Source organism: Poecilia latipinna, unplaced genomic scaffold (assembly GCF_001443285.1).
Source record: "Poecilia latipinna isolate Pla-1442-1.1 unplaced genomic scaffold, P_latipinna-1.0 Scaffold975, whole genome shotgun sequence".
Taxonomy (NCBI): domain Eukaryota; kingdom Metazoa; phylum Chordata; class Actinopteri; order Cyprinodontiformes; family Poeciliidae; genus Poecilia; species Poecilia latipinna.
The window spans coordinates 372,734-379,581 of record NW_015113591.1 but is presented as its reverse complement, the minus strand read 5'-3'; the positions used below and the strand labels follow the sequence as shown (position 1 = coordinate 379,581).

The following is a 6,848-nucleotide window of genomic DNA, read 5'->3' as shown; positions in this document are numbered from 1 at the left end:
AGTATCAAACACTGCAGTAAGATCTAAAACAGTGTTTCTCAACCCTGGTCCTCACCAAATTATGTGGCCCTAAATGTGTGTAAATGAAATATTACCCAAAGATCCTCATAACCACACTTAAACATGGTAGTGGCATGCCCAAGCATGAATCCAGATCAGCAGAAAGTTTAACCTTATGAGAGAAAAGATGACATTTTGAAATGGCCTAGTCAAATTTCAGAACTAAATTCAACAGATTACCTGAGTCTGAGACATTTGGACTTTTCTATGTGAGAGTGTAGAAGATGTGGGATGCTGATATAAAGCAAAAAAATAGACAGGTGTTAAAAATGAAGCATAAAGTGGCTTAGCTTATGCAAACAGGCTCTTTAAGGAATAAATCACATTAAAAGCTTTAAATTATTTATCCACGTCTCGTTTTATGACACCACCTAATCCCGGCCTTTTAACAGGGGTGTGTAAACTTTCAAGAGCAGCTCTAATTCTGTGCTGAGCGCAGTTTTCTCTCTCCGTTTTGCTCTGTTGGATGAGTGTGAGAAACACGCAAAGAAAATGTCATGAATCACTAATTCAGCGAAGGAAGTAGTAGAATCAGTGAGGGACGTCCTGCCTCACCAATCTGTGCACAGAGAGCATTCCACAGCCGCCGCTATGAGGAAACAGATCCCGGCTGCTGAGGCGGTTCATGGCATCGCCTCTTTGCTCTTTTCAGAACCTGTCCACAAAGCTGCTGAGCGAGTCGAGCAGCATTCTGGCGCAGACTGAGAAGATGCGCAGTGCCCTGCGACTGCGTGTTCCTCCCTGGGTTTGTGACTCAAACTGAAATTCAGAGTCAATCTTGAGCCACATCTGATTCCTGCATCGAGCAGAATGTTGTTTACGTCATGATCTATTTCCATGCGCCGCCTCAGCCCTGTCGTCGTGATGAACTCACTTGTTCAAAGTTTTAAATGCAGCCGGAGTAAAAACACCAAGACGACTGATCCAACGCAGCAAAGTCTGACTTCTAATCAGAGCAGCAGCAGAATTCATCCCAAAAAGCAACACAACTGCAAGGGGATGCGCCAATGTGAAAATTTGGGCCAATATCGATATCCAATATTAATATTGCTGCTATGGTCAATAACCGATATTTGCTTCTTTTTTTATTGTCGCGTAAAGAAATCAAATTCAGATGTTAAGATTGAGTGAATATACACAGAAAGAAAACAAAATGTGTGAAAGAAGAAAACAGTCAAGTGTCCTCCATTTGGTGTTTGTTGTACAGAGTGATCTTGTTGATTTGTTAGAGGAAGAAGAAGAAGAAAATAATGATAGTAAAAGAAAAATAACGCATTACATAGTAAAGGAAAAGTTATTATAGTTTATATATTTAAATGACCACATCGTTGACATTGCCTCCTCTGCTTCAGTTAAACAAACACCACATGACCAACCTCCCACACTCCCAAAACACAAAGAGCAAAAAGATGGAAATAAATATTAATGCCGGCTCATTTTAAACATGTCAGATAGATGTTGAAAAAAGATTAACAGCTACCGATACCAATGTTGATATCGATATATTTTGAATCCCTAACAACTATGTCACTTTGTTCTTGGCTGCTGTTATAAGCTGTCCATTTTGTCAAAATAAAACCTGAGGAACAGACATGCAGCGATTGCAGTTTTCCAGCCGATCACTGATATAAGCCTGGCGCAATAAAAAATTTATCAACTAATTGCATAACTAATTAAAATCAGCCTGATCATTTCCATTCTGACGATGAATATGGATTATGATGTCTAGAGACATCATAATCTGGTTATTGTGGTTATTGTGTTTTATTCTGAATGTTTGAAATATCTTCCAGTTCCAGTGTTAAATGTTTTTACAAAATTAAAGTTTATTTTATTGCTTTTAGAGAGGGTGAACTTGTTTTATTATGCCATTTTCAATTTATTACTCAAGAATGATGTCAAAACACAAATATTACCGTTTATTATCGCAATAATTACTCAGACAATTCATCATCCAGCAGAATTTGTCATCATGACAGGCCAACACCTGAGCTTTAAAAAGTCTGATCCAATTTGGCCATTCCGATTTTTTTTCCCCTTTTTTTTTTGTATGAAAATTCAGTAAATATAGCAAATTTGCTAAGTTGGCAACAGTGGGGTAATTATTAACCATAGACATGACTTGGTGGGCAAGTCTTTCAGACCGCACTCTAAAAAGGAATGTGGCTGAGATAGATTAGATCCGTTGAACTCCTAAAATAAAGGAAATTTATCGGTGCACCCCTACAGAGGACGTTCGCCAAGGCAGGGAATGGAGCTGATCCTGGGCCTGAGGTGGGCCACTGGGACTGATGGGGATGGAGAGGAGGCTTTGGTGGAGCTGAATGGGATACTAATGAGTGGCCTTATCAACGGTTGGTCTGTATTCTGTCCTCTAATGACCAGGAGGGTGTGTGTGTGTGTATGAACAGAGCTGTTGATGGCCCACATGTAAACATCTCCTCCTTCTTCTCCTCTTCATCCCAGATGGAAGCCAGATGGAAGCCATCATCCTCAGCCTGGCTGATTAATCTACACCAGTGCAGCTGCTCTGTAATAATCTATTTGCTTTTCAAAAAGACTCCCTCTGTGGCAAAGGTAGGTGGAGTCGGGGGAGGGGGGGGAGAGAGGAGCAAAAGGCCGACAGGGCTGAGGAGACCTGTTGAAGAGCCCACTGGTGAAAGCATTGAGTCACGGTTTACTGTGGAGAGGTAGCAGCTGTGTGGAAACTGAGACCAAACTGTCCGCCCAGACACACTCAGAGTCAATATGTAGACGAGGACGGTAAATAACGTCTCCACACTCAACACCAACTGTTGCTTCTACTCAAACCGGGCCGCTGTAAATGAGAGCCGACTCCGACACACGTCAATCTTACCTGCCCGGTGCAGCGTGGAGTCAGGTCAAACAGGTTCCCGGTGATTGACTGGAGCCGAGCCGTGTCCGTGGGGAAGCTGGGAGGAGACGGTTCCCTCTCGGCGCTGTGTGTCAGCGCTGCTCTGTGAACTCACCGCGGATAAAACCACCTGTTCTCTGCCGAGACGCCCTACAGCTTCACTTTCCTCGCACAGCCTCCGTGGGTGTTTAAACCGCGGCTACTTTCTCGTGGCGTGTCAGAGAGAGCGGTCAGCCCACTGTTTGCTTTCCTTTTTTCCTCCTCCACTTGGACGAAAACTGCCGAATGTTGTCGGGAGGACAGAGAGGCGGACCAACCCGAAACACAGGACACGGCGACACTGAAGTTAGCGTCTGGTTTGTAGTTTCAGTAAAGGGCTGTTTCACCTAGTTTAAGGAATCTGGAGGGGGAAAAAACAGCCCTACTTAAACATGTTGGAAAACATTTGTTGTCTCAGTGGAAATCAATCATGACAAACAAATATGTAGATTAACAAGGAAATTAATAGAAATGAATATGAAAGCATAACTCAATTTTAAATTTATTGTTGCTTGTGATAGATTTGTTATGAATTTTACTTCTGCATCACAGAAGACCCAGACTCGGAGACACACAGAGGCCATTAGCCCAACATCTATGCCTTTGGGCTGTTGGAGGAAGCCAGAGTACCATGAGAGAAGCCACTGGAATAACATACGAACTGGTGGTAAGTTGCCTTTTAATAAGAAGGTCCTTGGTTTGCATACCAACCAGCCGGTGATGTTTTTACATGGAGTTTGCATGTTCTCCTCTGGGTACTCTTGCTTCCTCCCTAAAAACATGACATGTCAAGTTAATTGGCCTTTCTAAATTCTCTGATCTGTGTGACTCCCTAGAGGTGAGCGCTAGGTCCCTTCCCATAGGAAAAAAAGGAAGCAATGAGTGGAATGAAATTAAACCAATGAACCAACTATTCCTGGTTCTTCTCCCTATAAAGCTGTAAGGCTTTCGACCTGGAACGATCAAATTTAGTCGAGTCTAATCTGTAAAACCACTTAAGTGCTTAAGTGAAAATTGTGAATCACACATCAACTTCAGCAGCAAGCAGTGGTTCAAAGAATCAAGTTACCTACTGCTGTAGCGAGGATGTGTGGAACTTACGGAAAGTCAGCATAAACACGGAATAAAGAATTTCTATACCAAATAACCTGGACGCTTATTAAAAATCAGCCATAGACATGCAATTACAGCAAAAACAAATATTTTATATAACTTTATTAGTAAAATCTCTAATATTGCTTGCTTCCAATTTATCTGCCGTGTATTTTTAACCCAATGTCAAAACTCTGACCTCAAACATCACTGATAATTAAATAACTGCCAAAAAAAAACGTTTGCCACTTTAGTTGCCATCCCTCTGAAGCAGGTACGTTTTCGCAAAAAGTACATTTATTTTTAAGAATCCCTTCCGGTTTGAGCGCCTGTTGTATTTTGAGTCACAAGGGGGCGCCATCTTCCTGTTTTCTAAGAATGTTCCAAGATCCTCTCGTTTGCAACTCAATCATTTCAGTCTTTCTCCGTTTTCCCCTCTTTTCCAAATAAGTATTTATTTTTCCAGGACAGAAACACAGAATGACAGAATACTGACCGACATTAGTGATTAAAGAAAAAAAAAACTGCTTGGAAACACAGAAGTATGTAGAGTAAAAGTCTTTTATTTAAATAAGCATACAAAAGAAAAAACACTAAACTAAATACAGAGTCTATAAGGCTACAGTTGACTTCCCAAATATTCAAAGCTTGGTGCTACAGTATGTGAAGCTAGAAAAAAGCTCTTATAAAAACAAAACAAAAAAAACAATATGGATATCTACATTGTAGCACGATGAATGCATAATGATTTACCAAAGTAGCAAATGTCCTGTGTACATTTCCCCCAGTGATTAAAGAGACCCAGAATAATAGTGCCAGCAGCATGTCACCCACCTGTCGTGTGAGCCTGGATAAAAGGAGAACACGGTAAAGCAGGACAGTGGGCTGAAATGTCTTCGCTGCGTTCTCTCAGTCTGTTTAAAAACCAGAGTGTGATGGCTGCTACACGTAACATCCAGCTAAAGCACCTTTTCAGTACCTAGCTTTATGGAAAAGACATTGTGCAACATTTACAAACACAACAGTCTACATATATGTATAATATAGAAAGTGACTGTGAAATAAAAAGAACCAACATGAAAGTTACAAGGACAACTATGGAAACATGGCTCCACCTAAACAGGTTTAATGTTTACTGATGGGAGTGAGCAGTCTGGTGGAGTGTTGACGCTATTGGGGGGGGCGATGGGTGGGAGGTGTGTATGAGAGTAGTGGGGAGTAGATGGGCGTCTGGGACAGAGTGTAAACTATTCCTGGGCCTCTTTCCCAGTCATTTTGTAGAGCTCAGTGGGCCCATCAACATGGGTGATGGTGGTGGTCAGTTGGATGTCTTCTCCGCTAGTGGCTCCACCATCACCTACACACACACACACACAAATCATCAGAACCAAAATATCCAACCATCACGTGTCAGTCCTGAAGGGGAAGAAGCACCTTGCAGATGTCTTTGTAGCTCAAATCTTTGCACATTTCAGGTTGTTTATGCAGTGGGGAAAAACGATGCATGTATTCGAAGTCCAACGGTGAATCTGTGGCTTGAAAATTGAAAAGATTTTAAAGCTGATGTGTTCTCAAATGGGGGAAAAGATTCACTGATGCCAGCTGGTAGAACTCCCTGGCCCTCTACGCACGCACACACACACACACACACACACACACACACACCTCTATGAAGTATTTGGGTTGCAGGCTCTTCTTCCATATGAAGCTGCTGTGGTGGATTTCCACCGGCATAAACACCTCCAGCTCTCTCAAACATGAGCAGAATCTGGAAAGAGCGCCCCCTCCCATCAGGTGACACCTGGCAGACTTCAGAGAACGCTTCCACAACTTCAGAGCCTCTTATCTTTTTTTCTCGTCTCCAACACGACATGGATGCATGGTTTTCATTGCTTCCTGGTGCCGCTCTCCCCCTCACCTCACCATTTTTCCTCTCTCCCTGGAAGCGAGCCCGGAGTCCAATAGAACCACCATCTCAAGCCAAGGACAGCCTTCATTTCCCCTGGGAATCTGGATCCCTCTCAGGCACCACTAGCTCCCCCCAAACTAAATCTCTGGATGAATCGACAGCTTTAGCGCACAGGTTGGACTCTTGCTCCATAAGAGAGCAAAGTGAGAGTGACCAAGGACTTTAAGACTTAAGGCTCTCAGAAAAGCCAGTAGGAGTATAGTTACCGGCAATGCACTGACCACTTGACTGCTCGTTTCCGTAGCGTTTGTGCGAAGGAGCATAGAGGAACATGATGGCAAAGACGTACAGGTTCCACATCCCATAGATGCCGGTGAAGAAGGCGCTGTTGACCTGCACCGTGTGGTCCCCCCAGTGCCAGTGGCCCTCATTCACCTGGAATCAGACACACATCACTGCAGATCCGGCTCCAGAGGAGAGCTTTAATTTAATAAGAATACACAAATGTTTATGTAGCCTTACAAGTAAAATAACTATGTTTATTAGAAAAAAAAAAACTTTAATGATATAAACGGTGACATGTAGAAAACGCTGAGTAATTATGCTCAGATTTTCAAAAACATGAGCTCATACTGTGCAGAAATCTAAGCAGCTGATGTTTCCACTCTACAGGGACATTGTATCATTTTATAACATAATCAAGGAATTATGTTCACTTCAGTTGCCATAAAAATGCTACATGTGTCAAATATGATTTAAATTAGGAAATAAAAATTATTTTAATGCCTTGAAATTGGGCCTCTGTCTCTTTAAAAACTCCTGCTCTTGCTGAAACTCTGCCTTCAGGAAGCCATCCCAACATGGCTCCTGTAT

The 6,848-nt window shown here is 42.4% G+C and overlaps 2 protein-coding genes across 2 annotated transcripts in view; both read right to left on the bottom strand.

The window, feature by feature from the left end:
- Positions 1-3,223, bottom strand: part of gng12a (guanine nucleotide binding protein (G protein), gamma 12a) — a 39,734-nt gene extending 36,511 nt beyond the window's left edge. Inside the window, exon 1 of the mRNA XM_015050105.1 lies at positions 2,918-3,223. The gene's annotated coding sequence lies outside the window, so the exon portion shown is untranslated. The remainder of the gene's footprint in view (positions 1-2,917) is intronic.
- The window catches only part of wls (Wnt ligand secretion mediator), a 43,692-nt gene that overhangs the window by 5,329 nt on the left and 31,515 nt on the right, over positions 1-6,848 (bottom strand). The gene's annotated exons all lie outside the window — the stretch shown is intronic.